The sequence below is a fragment of the Halictus rubicundus genome, chromosome 4, assembly GCF_050948215.1.
Source record: "Halictus rubicundus isolate RS-2024b chromosome 4, iyHalRubi1_principal, whole genome shotgun sequence".
Taxonomy (NCBI): domain Eukaryota; kingdom Metazoa; phylum Arthropoda; class Insecta; order Hymenoptera; family Halictidae; genus Halictus; species Halictus rubicundus.
This window is the reverse complement of record NC_135152.1, coordinates 2,646,259-2,669,570: the sequence shown is the minus strand read 5'-3', so window position 1 is coordinate 2,669,570 and position 23,312 is coordinate 2,646,259. Positions and strand designations below refer to the sequence as shown.

The 23,312-nt window shown below is 42.5% G+C and overlaps 1 protein-coding gene across 7 annotated transcripts in view; it reads right to left on the bottom strand.

Annotated features, from left to right (window-relative positions):
• Wdr62 (WD repeat domain 62) overlaps positions 1–23,312 on the bottom strand; it is a 166,436-nt gene that overhangs the window by 129,508 nt on the left and 13,616 nt on the right. The window contains exon 2 of one of the 7 annotated variants that reach the window (XM_076786276.1): positions 7,114–7,221. The exons of the other annotated variants lie outside the window; for them this stretch is intronic. The gene's annotated coding sequence lies outside the window, so the exon portion shown is untranslated. The remainder of the gene's footprint in view (positions 1–7,113; positions 7,222–23,312) is intronic. 7 annotated transcript variants of the gene reach the window in all.

The window sequence follows — 23,312 nt, the reverse complement described above, 5'->3', positions numbered from 1 at the left end:
ATGATCTGCGCGGAAAAGGACTCTGCAGGACGCAAATTTTAAAATTGCAAGGCAGTAGGTAGTGTTCCTTCTCGAGAATTTCTCGAGAGATGTAAATCTAGGAAAATTCTTATGAATCTCATTTATTTTATAACATATAAATTCTTAAATTCTTATTTAAAACTTTAGAAAAACTGAATACTGAAGTAAGTAATGAGTTTCTTGTTGTTATTAAAGAAGAAATATCTAAAAGAAGAGACAAGATCTTTGTATCCCTTATGAAATATCTGCATAATCCAGAATCTCTGCCAAAAGATTCAGAAGATACATTTTTTTATTTAACATCCAAGGCAGATATGTATAAAATGGCAAAACAAATTCTAAGCAGACTTTTTTGAAAATATAACAATGATTCTTATGAAAATAGTGAAAAACTTTCAGATTCTCAGAATGAGGAACTATCACAGGAAAAACAGTTAGAATTAGAAATTGCAGACAGCTTTCAAGAATTTAGTGTCAATAGTTTAGCGGCAGAAGAAAATAAATTCCGGACTCTAACAAAGGAAATCCAAATTTTTGAGTCCACTGGAGAAAGGACACCCAATCTTCAGCAACTTTTCTAAAGCTACAGATTTTGTTACAAAAAAAAAGAAGTAGATTGTCTGATTCCACATTAGACGCATTATGTTTCTTAAGAAGTCATTTCAAAACAAGAGCATAATGTTTCACTTTATAAAAGTTTGATAAAAGTTTCCCAATATTTTTTTATTTTATTCAAAATTCGCGGGAATTCTCGAGAATGATCGATAAATATAGTCTTATTTCTCATTTCTCGAGAAATGAAAAATGTTGAGAAATCAGGAACACTAGCAGTAGGCTAGTGACCGATACATGATACGTTGAAGGGCTAAAATTATCGAGGAAAAGTTATCCGAAATTTGCACTACGAGTACAAATGATTTGTATGTCATATTGTTTTTGCCACCTGCAACTTTGTTATGTAAAGTATATAATGTACAGTTGAAGCTGGTGAACGCAACCACAATTTTCGACAATGTTCGAAGCACTGCAGTTTCAGGGTAGCATCTTCCACGTCTCTCGCGCGTCTTGTCCTGCGAGCCCGAGGCGCAATAGTCGGCGTCTGCTGAGAAGAAGCTGCCGCTTCTTTTCAGCAACGGCGATTATTTTAACCTTGGCTAGCCGACGAAGAAGAGGTGCATCGGCTAGTTGGCTCGCAGGTCACGTTCCTGGTCTCGTCTGGCCTCGACTCGATCGACTCTCGGCTTGTCTTCTCCCGGCTCTGACAACGCGGCTGCTCGACGGAGACACCGGTCCAGCCGACGTAGATCACTGCCGTGCCGGATGGTCGGTGCAGCCGGTGCATCGGCGCATCCTATGGGACCTTGGCAGTGACAAACTGTGCGACCGTCGTCCGGCTCCGCTCGGCACGGCTCGGCTCGGGTCAACCCGAACCAGGTCTCGATGCTCTCCTGGAATTCTTTGTTCCGCGTTGGGCTGCAGCGACGCGCTCGTTTCCGCGGGGTCAACGAACCGCCGCACATCTGCCACGCGATAATGCTATCGATCGACGACTCCAGGAGATAGCGGGATTTTTGATCGACTGTGTCCACCTGCTCTCGAATGTCCTACTCGCGAATAACAACAGACACTGTCACGAGCTTCGGACGTTACGAGCACTCCTTAATCCTTTCGTCATTATCTGCGCTTCTAATAAATCGAGGAACGCTCTCTGTCGCGCGTCAATCTTTATCGGAAACGATGAAAATCCAAGCTGTAATTAACCAGTTAACTGCGGAGATTAACTTTAAAAATCTCTCACGATGACGATGTGTACACGTCGAACGCAGGCCAAATGCCGCTATTATAAATTTTACGAAAAAAGTGAAGCAAAATGAGAAAGAATTACCTACATTTTTATTCGATAAGAAATTAACAATTGATTAACGTCAACCGCACCGCAACAGAGTTTTGAATTGATCGAACGCAGTTAACTGGTTAAAACGTTGCGAAGTCTGCGTTGTCCAGCAATCGACCAAGGAATGCCCGACATGTTAGGCGAAGATAGTGGTGGAAGTACAGTAGTGCATTTGTAAGATGGCAGAATCCCTTGCGAAAATAATTGCGGTATCACTGGGTCTTTGGGGTCACGGAAGCTAAGGGATCCACAACAGCGGATGATGCGTCGTAAATCTCGAGATGCAACACGTAATAGGACACGGATCGCCTAAGCGCGCGTCCCTCTTCGGTCGAGCACCCTTGCGGGCCACCCCAAAGCAGATTTCACCCTCGCAAACGGCGTGGATTAGTAAAGCTGCGGCCCACACCGGGAAATTCGATTTCTGGGTTGTTAGCTGCAATCGGCGCCCGAAATCACAGCGGTGCAATCGTTCAGACTTTCAAGCGGTGCAAGCGTTGGCCACACGACATCAGATGCTCTTCTCGTGTGGTTAGCTTAATGAGACGTGATTACGTTTCGTAACGGTTTTCACACTGATCCAATTCAACCGTGTGTCTGTCCACGTTGGCGTTCATTTTCTTTAAGAAGCGTTGTCATAAAAATAGAATTTCATTAATTCATTGAACAGTTTGACTGTCAAAGCATCGGCCCCGAAAATGCCATAAAATCAAAGTAATTTATTTGGTGAAATGAAAATTGAAAATTTAAAACGTGCGGATGCCGAGTAGTTCTTTAACCTTGTATTTTTCTACTGCAAGTTCGGTATAATAAATACATATGGGAAATTGCTGCTCTTTCACCGATTCGTTTGCTTTTAAATGACTAGACCAAATTTCGCTTTCCTCTAGAAATACGTTCCCTGAACATTCGTAACGATTACAGAATCATTTCTAACAGGGGCAACGATCCAGAAGATTGCCGCTCTCGAGCGAGCGAAGCCGAGAAACATTGATATCCTTTAACCAGCTGACGTTGCAGTAATTCCAACGACCACCAACGCGAACCCGCAACGTTTCTCCGGACAGGTGTGTTATACACAATTCGTGCGAAAAGAGCAGCAAGCCGTAAGCGAGAGTGCTCGCTGTCGGAGCGCGAGCGCGCGCGGTCATCAATGTGTTAATTATCGCTTTCTCCGAGTTTGTATCCCGTTTCCGTTGATGATCTATAGCTCTCGGACAATGGTCGGGAGACGTTGAGGGATTCCCCTCGGATCGTCGAAAGAGACAGAAACTCTGTTGGTCGATCCTCGAATGCGAGAAAGCGCTCTCGTTCTTCCGATTTCGCGTGAAATCATCGGCTGGTAATCTCCTCGTCGAGATTACGCCATCTCGTCGACGATACGTGTACGGCGGTCCTCGGAAATTATCAGCGTTACAATTATTTATCTATTTGCCTGTTAACGGGTAAAGAAACCCTTCGAGACTAGACTCACCAATCAGATACCGCCGGTGGACTTTGTATTCCGAAAAGATAAATGTTGCGACGAGAAACAATCTTTTCCCAAGGTCGTGCCTTTCCAGATTTCATGGTCCTCTCAAAGTAACTCGTAATTGCATCAACAGCAGTGTAGGTTCAGTGTCGATACTCTTAAGAAATATGGTTTTGAGTTTGTTTGGTTAAATTCATTAAAAAAGAAAAAAAAACAAAGGGAGAATTACCCATTTCATTTTCAGCAATAGCGTCCCATACTCTACTCCACTCGATTTGCGAAGATTTCGATTACAAATAGACGGTTCTGTTATCTCGATCACTTTTTGCATGTCTCGCGATCTCGGCCACCGTCGTACCGGCTCGAAATAGTAATTAGGCGAAGGAAACTTTGATTAGCGGCGCGAGAACGTCTCGGAGAAACTTCGCCGGCTGGACGAGATCCAATTTGAACACCGGTGTGCCGAACAGAAGCCTCGCGATCGCGATAATCGCGATTGTTCCGCGCGCTCGCGATTATATTCGCGATGGGGAATTGTCCCCCCTCCCACCCCTTCGTGCGATGCATCGACGTCCGCCGCCGCCGTCACGATTTAACATAGTTTCCAGTGAAAATGCTCTTTTCGGTAACGATCATTAGCATACTTCCTCGTCCTCGGCGTGCGCATCGGTTAACGCTCTGATTAATCGGAAAATCACCGACAGCTTTTGCTTCGAAACGGTTCCGAAACTGGTTGCGCGTTCCTTTCGATTCGATGGGCCTATCGAACTAACTCGATTATCCCCGTCCACTATAATTGCAGACTGCTATCGCGCGTTATGGCGTTCGCTGATAGTATTTTCGATTCGCGTGATTGTGTTCCTAGTACCGATAACGCGTCGCTGATAACGCGCTTAATATTCCAGTGATGTAACAAACATTTCTCTGGTGGCGTGTTTTCTAATAGACGCTCTTAATATCGGTATTGGTAAACCGTGAATTTTATGCATTTATTAGAGAAATTTCTGGACTATAAGGTCACCCTATTTTTAAGCGATTGAAATCGGTAAGAGAGCAAATCGATTTTTATTTAATCGTTTTATTTTATTTATCGTGCACAGTCTCGCGAAAAGCACTCGAAAGTACAGAAGAAAGGGTCCGGGCAGGTTGAACGCTTGTTAAATTATTACCGGCGCAATTTTCTTTTCTACGAAGAAATGCCAAGGGGCGGAAGGGAAGAGTTCCGTTTCACGATTAAATAAAGAGTATCCGGAGAAGGGAGAGCGTAGTTTTGGGTAATGGAATAGGAGAAAGGTTGCCGTGATCATGGAAAAGAGTCACGTAGAACCAGTCAGGGTTCTCCGAGTAGCTACAGCTTCCTCGTGTTTCACGACCTGAAGTTCACACATTCGGGTTTCACTCCTGGAAACTACTTTTCCAAACCTCGGATAAATATTAGGGCGAGCAACCGGTCCGAAAATATTCGGATCTACGCGTATTTATTTTGTCTACGATTTTTAAATACACAATTCTAATAGTTAGAATGTTCTTCCAGCTCGAATAGTTCCTATTCGAAAGCAAATGTATCGTTGACAGGTAAGAATTCCGAGCACAATTTCCGCTCCGATCCCGTTCAAGCGACTGTATTTCACGAACAAAATTACTTTTCAAAGATACGAATTGTGTCGCGCATGACGTTCGCAACGTGTTAATAGGGGACGTATGTTATACAGGGTGTCCCGGGTTTTAATGGACAAACTTGGGGAGCATATCCTACAAGTGGAAGTTTGCTCAGAAACGGTTTATTACAAAGTTATAAGCAAATAAAGTTAGAATTGATGACGGCGGATTTTACTTTACTGAACATTGAAAGGTCGAACGCGTTTATCTTATTTGTCTATTCATGTCATGTTTACTATTTTGATATGATTTGCAGTTAGTGTCAACGACCAGTTAGATCAAGAATACGTGGTGAAAATGCCTGGAGTGTTTTCAAATGAGGAATACGCTGATATTCATTTCATCTACGGATTTTGTGCAGAAGTTACTTCGTGTGAAGAATTAAAGCAACGGATTAATATCTCCGTTGCTGAAATGCAACAAAATAAGGAAGAAATTTATTCTGTAATAAGCTCCATGAAAAATCGATGTCAAGCTCGTATTTGCGCCAAAGGACGACCTTTCAATGTTCAGTAAAGTAAAATCCACCGTCATCGATTCTAACTTTATTTGTTTATAACTTTGCAATAAAGCGTTTCTGAGCAAACTTCAAATAACATTTTTTTCTTATTTCCACTTGTAGGATATGCTGCCCAAGTTTGTCCATTAAAACCCGGGACACCCTGTGGAATAGTCGAATTTTTTTAGACTTTCCGTGCAAAGCGAAACCGTGTCATTCGTCGTACTACGTGCAATTTATTCGAGCGCGAATCCGATAGAGAATCCGAAATTCGGGTTCTGCTCCAGATGCGCAGGCGAAAATCCCGCGAACCGGTGGCTCCGGTAAACGCAGGTCGAAAACGAGAGTAAAACGAGTGCCACTGAAAAATTACTCGTTTCGACGGACCGGGTGAAAGGAGATTAAGTGGCGTAAAGGCTGCACGAGTGGCGTCGTAGCTCGTCGGTGAGTAGCACTCGACACCGTCGACGACGCACGCACCTGGAAATAGCTGCAGCGTTAAATAACAGCGTCTGCTTGCTACACAAGCGCTTCTACTCGGCTCTGCTCGCTTCTGCACCTCGTCTAGACTATCCGAGCGATCGGGGACGATCTCTTTTATTTTTCTTCGCTGGTAATCTCCTCGAAAAGAAGCCTCCCATCGAGCGAGGCAGATTGCTTCGAGACGAGACGGAAATCCAGTTCCAATTTCACGAAATTCGGAGAATATCTACCGCAGAATTTTGTTCGTTTTCGTCTCTTTACCTCGGTTATAAGTACACTGCGGATTTGATGCATTTATCACAAAAATGGGTGAGCACAATTTAAAGCAGTGGACATATTAAGAAGATTTAAGGGCACCAGCATGTTGGTTTTAGCTTAATAAAATAGTTAAAAGAAGAAAGAAATTTTTATTTCGCTCCTGTGTCTTGCAATCGATGCAAATATTTTTTATTTTGTATAAAGATCCGCGGTCTAGTTATAAGAACTTTCACGCACCCGTGACAAAAATGGGTGGGCTCAATTTTGGACAAGAAATAGGTTCCTAATGTCTTGTAATCGATGCAAACAGTTTCTATTTTGCATAGAAATTAGCAGTCTAGTTTGAGCCGAATTGGTTATTCTGTTTTCGTTATCAGAACATCTGTACTCCCATTATCACTCTCCTGCTCCACGGCAACGCTCTTCAATTACACGTTAGCATTTTTCACGGGAACGTTCATTGTTCCCTTTGTTCTGTAGAAACGGTTTGCTAATGGGAGCTCGGTGTTGCAACGCGCCGTTCAAAAATTTACCGTGAAATTTCTGGGGACGCCACACGGCGACGGACGCAATATCCTACCGTGGTCCGAGACACGATCGAAGCAGTTATGGTTGCCTTATTCCATCCGGCAAGCGGGGTATGCTCGTCATGTTCATTCCAGGAGAAACAAAGTCGTATCGCGCGGCGACCTGCCGTGAAACTGAAATGCAGTAGCCACGTCGCGTCGCATCGCTAACGGAGAAAAGCATTTTGGCGTTCGCCGCGATTTATGTCAAGCCTTTAATTAACGTCACACTTTTTTACCCGCGCCGGCCCGTCAACCTCACCTCGAAATAGCCGGGGTCCAATCTATCTTCGCGAAACCGTCGTTTCCCATTTGCCCGAGACTCGGCTTCGAATTTCTGCTTGTCCCTTCGCCTTGCGATCGACGTTTCCTGTCGGAAATAATCCCATAATTTCCCGTTACTCCGTGTTACCGATAGTGCAAATTAGTTCGCTTCTATCCGCGCTAATTATATCAAATTTGTTAAACCTAACGAGACTGGAATCTCGGACGAAATTCTTCGAGTTGGAAAATGTCGAAGATACGTTATTTCTCTCGATTTAAAAAATTTCATAAATTTTTCTATCGTCGCACAGTGTGGTATTTGACCCGAAAAGCCGGAAAAAGTAAATTTCAAAAATTTAACGTAAACTGTAATTTTTTTATTGCTCGAAGTTGTTGAATGTGTGGAGAACAATGTACTAAATTTTTTTTATTCATTTGTAAGTTTATGGATCTCTAAACTTAATCGAAAATCAAGAGATTCTATGACTTGTATTGCCATTCCAATCATGCTATAACATATCGTACATTTACGAGTGATTTGTACATGCTTTAAAAAAGCTGTGTAATTTTTTGCATTATGGATATCTTTTAGGTAAGTATGGATTACGCTTTCAGACTGTTTTCATTTTTTTATTATACTTATTTATCAAGTTATTAATATTTGTAAATGATCAATAATTCAGAAATTATTTTTACAATTATAAGACTTCATTGACGATTTTATTATGGTTCTGAGTGAGTCCCGATGGTCTTTTTGGTCTCATTATATTCGGTAGAGATTTGTGATTCCAAGCTAATAAAGTTTGGTTCCGGATTTGTCCGGATTGACGTTTTATAGCTAATTTAGTATTAGCGTTTAGAAGTGTTTTACGTACGCCTATACGTTCGGCTTCGTTGGGCCTCCGCGAAACTTTAACAGATTCTCCTACGGAACTGATTACATTATTGGTACTCGGATGTATATGTGATGCACCAGATAAGACATCGACTCTACTTCCATTTGAATTCAGTTGAAATTGTGTTGTCAGACAGTTCAGAATGAGTTATCCAAAGCATTTTTCCCATTCTTCTGTACTATATTTTAGTTTTTATTCAGTTTACGTTTTGTTTTATATTTTTATTATTATTAGTACTATGTGCATTAGTTTAGTGTATGTTTAAATACTGTTCCTTTTCTTTTAGTCAGCGTATTATTATGTGTATGTATTTCTGATGAAAATTAATGGTAATAATGGTACTTATTAAAACATTTCATGATCTACATATTTTGTATTAAAATAATAATTTACATCATTTTATCATAATTTACGTGTAAAAATACTTTTTCCAGCTTTTCGGTGCTCGTACTCTACAATCGCCACGATTTTTCAAGGATTTCCGATAATTTGAGGAAAAAAAGGTTCGAACAAAAGATAAACAGTATTCATATGTCTACACATTTCAATACATAAAATTTCGGAAAAAAATTTTTTTTATAGAAAGTGAGGATCAATTTAATTTTTTTAACTGTTAAGATATATTTTTGATTTCATAATGTTATAGCTGATGTTAAGACGAATTCAACGACCTACTACATTATGGCACTGAGCCTATATATAACGCTTAAATATTTTTTTCCGGCTTTTCGGGCCAAAAACCCCACTGTGCGTCGCTTACGTCTCCAAGATCGCTGCTAAATTGTCGATTTTGTTTTTCCCACGGTACTGTTGAAGATATGGCAAAAATGTTCTGCCGATTGCTACAAACGAGAGTTAGACGCGTACCCATTTCCGTCAGAAACACACACCACTCCGGCAATCTAAACGTCCCACTTACGCCAGAGACGCGAATGCGCATATTCTCATCTTTTTAGTGAATGAAACAAACAAACGCTTACCTTACGTAACGAACGATATTCTATCGTAACGAAGCTTATTTGTACGATCGTGTTTCAGCCGAGTACCTTCGAACGGATGCTTTCCTCTCGATTTTCCGTCAAACAAACGAACCCGTGTCTTACATAACAACGCTGTTATAACCTAACTAAGCTCGATCGCGAACAACTACTTCAGCTGTTCAAACAACGAATAAAATGACGTTGCACGTCGCTGCGAGCGACGCAAGGCACCGTTTTCCGGGGAAAAGCAATTTCCGCGGTTCCCGGCGCACAAAAGGTGGATCGCTGTTCTAAAGGGGTCACCGCGAGACACGTCCGGGCAAGAAAGCAAGCGTATTTCCTTCGGCTAGGATGTTCACATGCACAGGAAAATTATAAAGACTCCTTGGAAAATTGTAGGACCGGCTACAACATTTTGGAGGCTTTTATGAAAATTCTAGGACCTGTAGAAAAATTGTAGGTTCAATAGAAAAATTATAAAGGCTCCTACAAAAATTGTAGGACCTACAGAAAAATTGTAGAAGCCCTTAGGAAAATTATACGACCTATAGAGAAATAGTAAAAGCCCTTACAACGATTGTAGAACCTATAGAAAAATTGTAGAAGCCCTTACAAAAATTATAGGACCTATAGAAAAATTGTTGAAGCCATTACAAAAATTGTAGGACCTATAGAAACATTGTTGAAGCCTTTTAAAAAATTGTAGGACCTATAGAAAAATTGTAGAAGCCCTTACAAAAATTATAGGACCTATAGAAAAATTGTTGAAGCCATTACAAAAATTGTAGGACCTATAGAAACATTGTCGAAGCCTTTTAAAAAATTGTAGGACCTATAGAAAAATTGTAAAAGCCATTACAAAAATTGTAGGACCTATAGAAACATTGTTGAAGCCATTACAAAAATTGTAGGACCTATAGAAACATTCTTGAAGCCTTTTAAAAAATTGTAGGACCTATAGAAAAATTGTAAAAGCCATTACAAAAATTGTAGGACCTATAGAAACATTGTTGAAGCCATTACAAAAATTGTAGGACCTATAGAAACATTGTTGAAGCCTTTTAAAAAATTGTAGGACCTATAGAAAAATTGTAGAAGCCCTTAAAAAAATTATAGGATCTATAGAAAAATTGTAGAAGCCATTACAAAAATTGTAGGACCGATAGAAAAATTTTAGGAGCCCTTACAAAAATTGTAGGGCCAGCTAACAAATTGTAGAGGCCCTTAAAAAATTGTACAGGCCTGTACAAAGATTGTAGGACCAGTTAGAAAGTTTTAGAGGCCCACACAGAAATTCTTGGACCTGCGAAACAGTTCTAGAGTGGGCGGTTTCCTGCGAGATCTCGTCTCGCGGTTCCCAGGGCGGTCTTTATCGAGCAGAGGAAAGTGTTTCCCTACAGGGCCGCGGGATTATTACGCAAGCGCGTAAACCTGCACCATAGAGAATTGAGCGGAAGCTCGAAGGGCTGGGTGGCGCGATTGAGAGGCGAAACGCGGCTCCAGCTACCTACGCACATTGGTGCGACACAGGGAATACGTTAGCGTGTCCGAGGATACTCGAATATACCGTCGAAATTCGTTAAAAAAGCTTTCGTATTCCTGGAACGAACGCGCGCGTGACCACTGGGAACACGACTTTATGGAGCCGACTGGTTGAACAATGTTTTCTGCGTCCGACGTGGGAAACCTGGTTGGTCGATGCACCGGGGACGTTGACGGAACGTGTTCGGGTACCCTATCAGAAATTTTTGGCTCTTTCACGACGCGGTATTATTGTAGAGTTCTTGCCGCCCGAGCTGCAAGCCATTTTCGAATGACTTCTGCAACGTTTTGCAAGCATGCAGCCTCGTCAGGAGTTAGAAGACACACCGATACCGACGTGTAGACGACTGCGGATTTTTCTGCAAAATTGTTTGCATTGATTCTAACAGGCGGGAGCAAATTAAAAATATGCTGCTTCCTTGAAAAAGTCTCCACATATTCTCACGTATGCATAAATTAACTGTTTTAGAACAGAGGAAAATAAAGCGTATATTATACACGTTAATAATGCAAACGGGTGAAGAGCAGAGTCTGCTCGAAATATCCGACTACCAGGCTAACGATAGACGAATTAGAAGAATTGTTCATAAGCGAATGTCTGGCACTTCCAAGTCGGAGATAAGAAGCAGAGTGACTCTGTGCGAATAGGAGAGGGAGGTCACAGCAAGGTTGCGGAGTCGGCGAAACCAGAAGCCCATGATAAAGCTATAAACGGCAGCAGAAGGTGTCTCGCGGCGGTGGCATCGGGCTTGCGAGGAGAAGGAAAAGCAAGCACAGGTATCGAACGTGCAAGCACGGACAGACGGACGGACGTTGCGACGGGGTCGAGGGAGAAACGTAGGCATGGCAACCACCATCCATCCATTCCATCCCGTCCCGTCCCGTCCCATCCTATCGGGCCGAAGAGTGATACGCACCACCGAGTTTACACTGTATCAAGCGTACAGGAAATCCGACACGGGCCTAGCTAAAAATAGGGGGCCGTTTATACACGGGTGCACCGTACGGTGTATACACACCTAGGCGGTCTCTCTAACCGTCTAACGCGATTCCGCGATTCCTGCACTTTCCCTTGCCCGGAGAACTCGATCGTTACCCTTACCGTTAGGGGATGATGGACGTTCAACTCTGTCCAATGATCGAACACGGTCATAGAAGAAACAGAGTCGAGGAAAAGTCGGAACCAACGGTGCAACGGTCTTCGCCAGCCAGCATTTGTTTCAACAACAGCCTACCTGGTGAAATATGAAAAATTTATTGTCACAGAACCGGTTATAAATTCTCCTGATATCAGTCTATGCGTTGTAATTGTAAACGGCGACGCGCATAAAATTAATCTGATTTTCTTAAAGTGATACACAAATCACATCACAGATTTTCAACGATGATAGTTTGCCGCTCGCGGAATCAATTATCCGCGCGCAAACGGTGCGTTCACGATATTGCAAGCGTATAGGAACTCCCGCATAAGGTCTCGGCGAAGAAGGAACGCCATGGACCGCGCAGGGGTGCCGTTAAACGCGGCCAGGAGAGCGAAGGCTTTACGAGCGCAGTTGTTCACGGTTATTCACCTCGAGGAGGAAGACGGTCTTCTCGCGCGTTCGTATCAGCTTTCACGATATATCGGAATCTCGTCTGTTTTTCCAGCGGACGGTTCCCGACAATTTACTAGCGGGACATTCTGCGAAGATTCGGATTAAAAATAATGCGCCGCGTGGGGAGCCGTGAGACACAGCTGCACGAAGCGCGACGGTGCAGCGGCACGCGCGGAAAATACGGCCGACAGTATTTACGAGCAGCCGGAAAAGTAATTGCGAGGGCACGTGGGTACAGGGGAGAACAGAAGCTGCCAGATTCTAACCTGTTAACCCAGTGTCTCCCAACCTTCTTCGAATCGCGAGCAAGCGTTCCCCTCTTCACCGCACTCGCAGTCTTGAAATTCTCGGAGATGGTCGCCAGAGAGATTCTAGCGTAATGCTGTCAATGTGGATCTAATCAGACCTTATCTAACATTATTCGAAACGTTTTTAAATTGATTCACCTACACAATCGAGCATGTTTATTTTTTTTTTTAGTCATTTGTTTCGATAAGCTTTCCGAGGAGTATCTTTTCACTTCACGACAGCTGTCCACAAGCAAATATGAGAGCCACGGTAGTCGGCTCTGTCCCGTTTGTCTCTCGGTGGTAACATTTTTCGATCATTTTACCAAAGTGAAAGGAAGACGTGTGGACCCTTTTAGAAAGAACGTTTGACCCTCCGTCTGCAAGCTTATTTGCACGCTGTCTGTATACTGGGTCGTTTGCTAATTTTTTTACTGTTCCAGGCTTTGAAGGATCAATTTGAAGCATTAATGGGAAAAAGTAAATATTGGAAAGAAACAGGTTCGAGAGTGAAATTTCGCTTCGGACATAAACGCCCGAGGTTGTGGACGGAGGGTTCAGAAGCACAAACACACTTGACACCGCTGAAAATCTGCAGGCTGGACTGTACCGAAGAAATGGTTTAACCCGTGACTGTGCAGAGATGATACTGATTTGCTTTGGCGTTTCTATCCGCCGGTCTAGAATTTCGTTCCGCGACGCGGCGGCCTCTAATTTACTTATCATCGCCGACTGCGTGACGCGAGGCGCGTCGGGATGGATCTAGGCGAGTCTAGGCGTAACCGTATCGCGTTTAGCTCGTTACCCGAGGACGGGTAAACCCCGTCGGGTGGTTGGGTCTGCGCAACGAGGTAACGTCAACATTACCGGGGCCGTTGCTTCAGCTCCTCTTCTGGCGCTCTCTCTCCCTCTCTTTCTCGACTTCGTCGTAATCTTTGCTCAGCAAACACTTCTTGCAGAGATACGCGAAGAGATCGCGTGTCTCCTCTCTCCTGGCCGATGAAAAAAGAGGCTGAGAGCTCTCGGTCGGCTAGATGGTAGTTCTTTTTTCCCTCTAGAACCTCTGAAAAGGTTCCCTGGGACTCCCTGGACGGCCACCCTGGACTCTGTCGGTCCTCCGTATTTGGTTTCTCATCGGCGGAAAAGTTTGCCCTCCTCGAAATGAACTTTCTCGCGCGCGTCCGCCTTCTCTCACCGTCTTTGCTCTCTCTATTAACACACCCCCGCTCTACGGGCCTGGGTCCACCTTGACCCAGAATATCGTTTTCTCATCAGATTATTGTGTTGCTTCTTCGCGTCCGCCTGCGAAGCTGAATTCTCGCCGATGATCATCACCGCCGTGTGGCCAACGCAATTATTTTTTAGGTGTAGCGAGAACTGTGACTATTGAAATTATTTCATTATTTTTAACAGCCCATGTGCGAAGGCTGAAGGGGCCGATTGCTCCAACAAAGCTGAATTTCTCAGCTTTCGTTTCGTTTCCGAGAGAACCAGTCAATTATTAGGGGTACCCATAAGTGATCAATTATTTGCAAAGAATTTGTTTTGCCTTTACTTCTGTACCGATCTTTGAAGAGGAAATACGTATTCTTTTACAGTTTTCGGTAAAGCAGCCTGTGTTCTAAATATTCTAAAAAGTATAATCGTTTTTTACAACCCTGTAATAAAATGGCGGCGTTCGTACCTTCCGAGGATCATATTCGTCATTGCATACTTTTTCATTTTCATGCGGAATTTAATGCAACGGTAACAACAAAGAAAAGGGCCCAGCAGGATAGGAATGGTGCAGCAGCCCCAGCAACGATCTTTATCAGTATTGTGTGAAAAACAATGGTCTTAGGTTGAAAGATAATCCCCCAAAATTTTAAGTCGCTAACCCTTCATTTAAGGATAATATGAGGGTAAATGACTGTAGGGATGTGAGTGTGACTAAGTCAGGATGTATGGTTGTAAATGCGACTATGTGTGGTGTGAGACGCTGAGCCGCGTCGATAGCGTTTTGCTTTTCGAAGGAACGTTTTTCTTCGTCGTAACGTTTTTGTTCTTCGTAACGTTTTTGTTCTTCGTACCGGAGCAGGTGCAGTTGAGCGAGAGTCGCGAGCGAGTTAGTTGTCGAGACCGCGAATATCGAATTGTAGCTTGAGACGTCGAACTAAGATAAAGTATTTTAGTGAAATCGGTGTCAATCACTTCACCCGATACGTCACACCTGAGACGTAGGAGTTCAACATATTCCTACATGACTGACAACGCTGTAATGGATTTTCCGGAAATGACTGAGAAAGATTTGAAAATCTTATTTACAGGTAAGGACATGCTTTAACACTAATTTTCACCCGTCTTGTATATGTATAACATTACCACATATAAAACTATATACTACTTATGTAATATTACGTACAGGTACCTATCAATTAACCCAGGCAGTATGCTATCTAGCGGAATTAATGAGGGATGACAACATTTTAAATATTGAATATTTAAAGGAAACTAACAATATTATAAGGGTGAAAGTTCATTCGAGGTATATTAATCGCAAAAGTTATCCATGCTACATTGAGTATGTACCACATTCGATTAGTAGTGCTAATGGTAACAGAACAGTAGGTTGCTGTTCTCATGTCGCTACAATTATTTACTATTTATCTCATGGGCGATTTAAATCGAAAATTGTAAAACCATCGGAGATATTAACCAAAATATTTGATGTAATACATACTGTACCAGTAATTGAGGAAAATAGTGACGAAGATTGAATAAATCTGTATTTTGATTCCCAAAATTATCTTTTACACCTACTCAATGTCTATTTATGAATTCGGGAAGATAAGAATAGAATATAATACGATGCGTCGAGTTTAAAAAGTAATAATTGATCAAGGAGGGACTTAATCTCCTGATAAGAATTATTAATTAAGGTCGTAAGAAACACTACACTAAACATTATACTATTATAATGGCGTAATTTCATTTGTTTTTCAATATCTAACTAAGTTCCACCAATCTCAGGATCTTGAAACTTTTGTATATATTAAATAGGTAACAGAACATTGTTCTTGAATTTTTTGGAAGTGATCACTCGAAGGGTTGCTTGCAACCTCCACCCCTAAAAAATTAAATAATTTTGTTCTACCCCTAATAATTTGATCACAATTGTGAAAAAAATATATGATATGAAGGAGGTAAGTTCGAATATTTTCGTTTTTGTTCCATCTGAATATCTTAATTAACAACCGAGAAAAAAAATGATACAGTTAAGGGTATTTACCCTCATATTATCCTTAAATGAAGGGGCTAGCGACTTAAAATTTTGGGGGATTATCTTTCAACCTAAAACCATTGTTTTCCACACAATACTGATAAAAATCGTTGCTGGGGCCGCTGGACCATTCTTATCCTGCTAGGCCCTTTGCCATGTTTATGGAAATGTATTGAAGGTCAACAAGTGTCAATGTTGGTTCAGAAGGTTTGCTGCTGGTGATTATGATCTCTCCGACAGGCCTCGAAGTGGACGACCAGTTGAATTTGATAATGACACCCTAAAATCGCTAGTGGAAGCTGATCCAAAATTAAGTATACAAGAATTATCGAGAAGCCTTGGGTTCACATGGTCAACTATACAAAGGTACCTACACAAAATGGGAAAGGCACACAGGCAAGGAATATGGGTACCGCATCAATTATCTGAGGCCAACAAGAATATTCGTCGATCAATTTGCACTTCATTGCTATTGATTTCGTAGAGATCCATTTCTAAGCAGAATCGTTACCGGAGATGAAAAATGGATTCTTTATGATAACATAAAGCGTTCCAAGCAATGACTTTCTGCAAATCAAACCGCAATATCATCCCCTAAACCTAGCTCATCACTTAGAAAGGTGTTACTGTGCATTTGGTGGGACTGTCGTGGCATAATTCACTTTGAGTTGTTGAAACCTGGAGAAACAGTTACTGCTGAGTTGTATTGTCAACAATTATTCTGTATTCAGAACTATTGAAAAAGAGGGCATCTTTAGTCAACAGAAAAGGTGTAATACTGAAAATTGACAATGCCCGGCCCCATACACGAAACTGACTCAGGAAAAAGCCAAAGAATTGCAATGGGAAGTTTTACCGCACCCCCCCCCCCCCTACTCACCGGATATTGCTCCCTCTGACTATCATGTTTCCATATCTCTGGAGCATTACTTAAGAAATAAAATATTCACTTCTGTATTTACGAACCCTGGATTTCTATAAGAGGAGGATTGAAAATTTGCAGAAAGGATGGCAAACTGTCCTTGATAATGACGGAGATTATATAATAAATTAAGAAATAAAAACCTGAATTTACTACAAAGTTTGTTTTAGATTTCAAAATAATTTATTACTTATGGGTCCCCCTAATATTTCATTCGCGTTTTCTTCGGCCAGAGATATTTCCTTACATCGGCGTGGCGATAAGATATTGCGAGCAATTTTATGGCAGCGGGAATATGACAGGAGCCGGTTAAACGACCCGTGCAATCTTTCCGGGCGGATTAGCTGAATCGCGTTCCCTGTTTTCTGGGCTGTCGGTCTGAAGTGTCTGAACTACCGAGACAGTGGCGAACGTTGTTCGCCGGGCCGCGGGGCCCGCGGGAAGAAACCGGCTAGGATAAATCGTTCTCGAGGATCTTTATTCGACCGTCTAGCCGTGTAATTGCTCAATTAGTTAATTTTCTCGGCGTTTTGTTCGCGGCCGATTCCGTCTGCCGAGCTGCCTGTCTTGGAATTAGGAACTGAATCGAAGGCTGACAAGTGTTTCCACTCATTAGCTCCTTGGACTCCGTTAATTAATGGGACAATGGCGAAAGAATCACGGTCTTCCGATCGTCTCTCGTTGGGACCAGGGTCGCGTTTCGAGTTTCCGCTTTCGTTGCCAATCGAACAGAGAACCTTCGACGATAATCGATCTTGTACAGAGCATAACAGGCCACGGAGGTTTTGTGTATCTGTACACGAGATTGTAAATACGAAATGTACTATTGATCGTATATTTGCGAGGTTCGTGTGTACAGGTTCGTGGATTTGTTTACAGGAGTTAGAATGGAACGCGTATTTGTTCGGTTCAATTAAACGGAGCGGCAATCTCGTTACGATCCATTAAGGGTTCGAACTGTGCGCGATTTCGATCAAGTCTACAATTGACTAGCAATCTGTTTTTGCAAACCCCTTCGTTCGTGATTCTCTTTCCAAATGATTAAAAAATGAACGAACAAAATTGCTAGAACTCTTTGCAGGCGAATGTCGACAGAAATGATTCAAAACATTACCGAATTAGTTCGTGTCTAATAAATTCATAAAAAAATGATATACAGAAATATTGTAGATCGGGAGAAATGTCTGGGAAAAAATGCGTGCTGAGGTTAAAATAGCAAAGAGTTAGCGGATAAAAAGGTTCAATTTCACTGCGCCTAAAAGAATCCGCTTCGATATTAATTTAAAGCACATTCAACAATTTTATTCTCATCGGATAACGCGTGACCGTTTTTTAAAACAGTTGCACGGTCCACGTCTCGAACAGAATCTCTTGAAACACCTGCAGTATAACTCTTTCAATCCCAGTTCGACACAGCAGAAAGATTCGCGCAAGTCGGTAGCCGTCGCAACAGTAAATCGCAATAAATCCGTTAAACGATTCGCGGGAATCGCGTCGTTAACGGCGTGACTCCATCGGCGAACAGGGTGCGGGCGATGAACAGGCATAAAAAAAGGTATAAAACGAGATAATTGACCGTCGCGTCTCCGAGATCTACGTTTGCGTAAGAGGACGGACGCTGTGTGTTCGTTTGCCGCAAGGTTGCCGGGAAATCGAACGCGAACCGATGATGCGATCGGGGGACTTTGAGCCAGACGCGAGCGCAAATACGCGAAAACCCACGCGCGCGTTACACGGGCGCTTTCTAGCCGAAGGTTGCCCGCGGCGGAAACGCAACTGGATATTACGACGACAGTCGTTTATTACGTTCATTACGCGCGGTGCTATGCTCAGAGGAGGAGCGCCTCGCGATTAGAAACGACCTCAGAGCGATACGCCTCGCGCTTCCTTATCTCGAGGGACGCGCGACCACTGTTTACGTTGATAACGACGCCCGACTCGAGGCACCTAAGCTTGCTTGCACCTGTTTCCACTTCTTTGTCACGCACCAACATTCGCGTGTTTATTTACCAGCCGAAAGTCGACATCGACGACGTTTGCCTACACCTCGTTTGAAGACCTATTTATAGAAACACGCGGCGGATCAATTACTGGACACTTTTTCCATTTTTAACCCTTTGCACTCGAAGCTATTGTAACTCTAAAACGAAACATTTCTTTCGACTTAGAATATTTCTCTTCTATGTATTTTCTTTTTTCGTGTTATGCATACGAAAATGGTGCGATTTACTCGTACAGTACTGAAATGTTTAGTAATTTATTAGACACAAACAAATGTAATAATGTAAAAAATATTTTGAATAATGATACAGCAATTTTTAGTGGCGCCTTATAGTCGCCATTCGAGTGCTAAGGGTTAATAACCCTAACAAGCTGAAAATGGTACATCAGCATCCTTGAACTCTCCGAGTCCTCCTATTGTTTTAAATTGCACAGACTCGCGTTTCTCGTAAACGCGTAAAATCCGCAGTCTACTAATTAGATCGCTGCGAGATTAACACGTTAACTGCCACGTCAGAGTCACATATGACTGACAGTGATTTTTGACTAGGTTTAGAAATTCATTTTTATTGTGTGATATCCACATAAACCGAATTTTATTGGAATCTTTCGAATTCAAACGGGTTAAGACAACGTCCCCTATAATACATTTGAAATTTCTAGTTTTGGTTCCACTAATTAAACTACTCTGATTTTGTAAGAATCTCTGGGGTTGATGTTTGGCGCTTAACGTGTTAAAGAGTGTCGAAGAAACTAAAGCCGAGGTCTAACGCAAAATGTGCATCGAAACGGTTAAAGATGGTTTTCGATCGGATGTAACAGAGGCAAGGAACGTAGGCCGACTCGCATTCGTAAAAGTTGAACAGGTGGAAGGTATTGCGCGATGACACAGTTTCTCCTTTTTCTGTCCGTCGATCGCCGGGACTGGCAGTGTAGCAACAAGCAGGCGAGCAACGCGATGGAACGCGGCCGCTCATACTTATTCAATAAGGATTCCCTTGATCGTAGATCTCGCGGGCTTGTCCTTCCGCGAGCTTCCGAACGGCCGGGTAAACACGCGGCGCGGAGTTAGCCATTTTCGCGAGTACACGGGCCCAGCCATCCCGTTTGTCGGGGCAAGGTGAACAGGAAACCCAAGTAAGCGACACGGTTTCATACGCGTTGCGTCGCGAGCGATACACTTCCTAGACGGTGGCCGTCGAAAGCGAGCTGCTGCACGCGTTTCGATCGCAGTTCGATCCGTAAAAGGGAACTGCAATGTTCCCTGTTCGGGGGACATTCTGTGGTTCCTCAGGCTTCAAAACATCGACCCCTACCCATTATCTTGACCCTCTGCGAGTAATTCATACTGATTAATTTTTTTGTTTTCGACCGGTAAAAAAACTAGAATCGTGGCGACCCATGTTTCCGGAAACATACTCCATTAAAAAATATGTAACTCGCGTAATATTAATTGTTTTTACTTGAAAAAAATCACACTTGTACATCAAATACCAAAAACTATGCGTGTAAAATCCCAATGCAAAGAGCCTAACAGCTCCCAGAGAAAAAATTCCTAGAACTTGGTAATAAAATGGCATTCGAAACCAGAACACTCCCTGGAAACATACTCTATAAAAAAAATATGTAACTCGTGTAATATCCATTATTTTTACTTGAAAAAAATCAGACTTGTACTTCAAATACCAAAAACTATGTGTGTAAAATCCCAATGCAAAGAGCCTAACAGCTCTCCGAGAAAAAATTCCTAGAACTTGGTAATAAAATGGCATTCGAAACCAGAATGCCCATTTGAAATATACTCTACAGAAGGATACATAACTCATGTAATTTTGATTACTTTTACTTTTAAAAAATCACACTTGTACTTCATATACCAACCAGCATGCGTGAAAATTCCCAACGCAAAAGGCTCGATACGTTTTCTGCAAAAATTCCTAAAAATTCACGCAAAAAGGCCTTGAAAATAAGAATACCTAAGCTTAGTATAACTTAAATCATCATTGCATAGTGTAGTCCTCTTCAAGTTTAAGAGGCTCTTCGAGTAGACCCTTCAAAGGTCCTTCGGGCCTAGACCCTGCTCGCAGTACAACATCGTTGCTGCACAAGTTTAGGATAGTTCGGATCATTTTATTACTATAGTTTCCCGTACATTTAAGTGGCTCTTCGAAACTATTCGTTGGCATCCCTCCCAGGACTTTACAATGTAAGATCGTTGTTTCTGTAAGACACGCGTTTGCCATATCGACCGAAGTATCAAGAATGCAGAAAAGCGTCCAATACACACCTCGCCTAGAAAGATGAAAATTTGCATATTTGTGGCTGCGGTATAAAAACGTGACGCGAAACAAAAACTTTGCAACAACGTCCAAATACCGTGTAATTTATACAAGGATAGATTCTTCGAAAGTGAAAGATTTACCAGTTAAATAAAGGGAATGAAGAGATCATGAAAGGCGATTACCAACACGCTATCTCGTGACTAATCAGTGTTTTGAACATTTCCTTCGAGACGCTATCTTTTAAACATAACAAAACTTTGACGAATTTACGTTTCACTGTGTTGAAAACTATTAAAGCACTCCTTAAAGCATTCGCTATAAATATGTGCGTCATTAATCTCCTTCGAATCGAAATAAAATTCCGCTTTGTTGTTTTCGTTATGCTATAGCTATTGCAGAATGTGCATTCTGCTGGCATGCAATAGACTGCGATTTTTCTGCATTCATGATAAAAATTGGTACATTAAATTCAGAATAGTGAAGATGTTTAACTTATTTCAAATACTCTGATATTACAGCTTTTACTCTGCATAAAAATCCGCAGTCTAGACACGAATTTTCTTTTCCTCGTAGGAAATCGTAAATGACAAAAAGTTTTAATGGCAGTACAACCATAAAATAAATGAATGGGTTCACGGTTCAAGCGTTTCGAAAGTATCAAAGGTTTGCGGGGAACGTTAAAGATTCCATTAGAGCGGACAGGAATCGAATTTATTTTGATTTCGAGACTCTGGCAACGTGTACGGTCGCGAGAGTAGCTACAGACCGGAAAAGAGGGAAAGGAAACTGAGGGAAAGGGAAAGGAAAAGGAAAAGGAAGGGTCTGGAAAACGGGTCGATAATCCGTAGGTTTATATTCCTCTGCAGTCTCTGGCCGCGCGCGTCCGGTCGTAGGAAATTTATTTGTCTAGCCCCGGGCTCGTAACGCTTTTACACTCGGACGGGATCCACCAAATAATTCGTCCCGCGTTTAAATAATATATCGCGATACATCCGCCGAAGCTATGCTGTTCTCTCCCGTGACACGAGGTTAGGCGAGTCTCGCGCGACTACATATGTACATATACTTTCCGAACGGTAATCCGACTCGACTGCGCCAGTAAACCGTAGCTCGCTTTTACGGTTCTCCCTCGACGCCATGGTCCCCCATAGGACGTAATGACCACTCCTATGGAATATATTTTTCCTCGTGTTACGACCCCGTTACGCCAACCACCGAGGAAACTCGCGAGTTCCCACCCTTAGGGGAAAACTACTTTTCGATCATACGCCTCGGCAATTTTCTACCTTTCTCGTTCGCCAAGAATTTCGTTCTTTCCGTCGCATCTTTCGGAAACCGAGACGCGAACTGCACATTAATTAGAGTTAGAATTTTTTCTTCAAAAAATTCGATACTCCTTTTCCAATATTCTTTATCCCTGCAAAGTAGAAAACTCAACGACCCTCTTCCATTTAAAAGATAAAAAGCTTGGAAATTCGAGGTAAGATGGCAAGAAAATCGAGTGGGAGGAACATAAAACAGTGAAAATGATAAATGTCAATTTTTATTTTGCCCGAAGATCCGCAGTCTAGTGATCAGTTAACCACAAAAGTATTAAGCCACTCCAAGCGTTACCTTGAGCTTGAGACTCACCTAAACACACTTTCCCATAGAGTTTGGTATTTTTAAACGAGAAGTTTCTAGACGTGCACGACGGTGATCCATTATCCATACGCCAAGATATTTTCTAATTTCACTTGACAAACTTTTTTATTGTCCATCCGTCCCGTTCGTTTCCGCTCGCAGCGCATAAAAGTAGTCGTGACATTTGCACGGCGAACCATAAATCTACGTGCCGCGCGTCCTTGCGCTTGTTTTACCCGCGAGTATAAATCAATTTTTATTTTAGCCGACGCGAGCGCGCGCGCGCTGTCGATTGAAATGCAGATAGTTCGATTTGTATGTAGCGTGAAACAGGGACGTTAGTTCGGCGTCCATTCGAAGAAGACGTTGCTGGCCGAGCGCGACAACAATGGGGACGAGTCGGATTGATTGTCGCTTACGTGAACCTGGCATTAACCTATTGGCTGCAGGCGGTTGTTAATCCCGACGTAGCTATTGTGCGTGCCTTTTTTCTGATTTGTACTGTTTTTTAAAACGTTCCTTCGACCTGTACGGTTCGGTCTTCCGGTTGTCACGTCGCATTTTTATCCGGAAATGCTGATCGTAGAAGCTCGCGTGATCGTTTGAACTTTCAACGTGCAATTTTTGAATTTTGAAGCGGACGTTGCGCTATTATAGTAGTACTCGGCCCGAAGGATTCCAAAGGATTTCTCTTCTTCCCAATCGAGCCAGCACAGAGGTTCCACGGCTCGCGGACGCATCCACGAGCGTGGAGAACACTTTCGCCGTGTGTTTTGCCGCGCGGAGAACCGGAAGACGGGACGGAGAAAG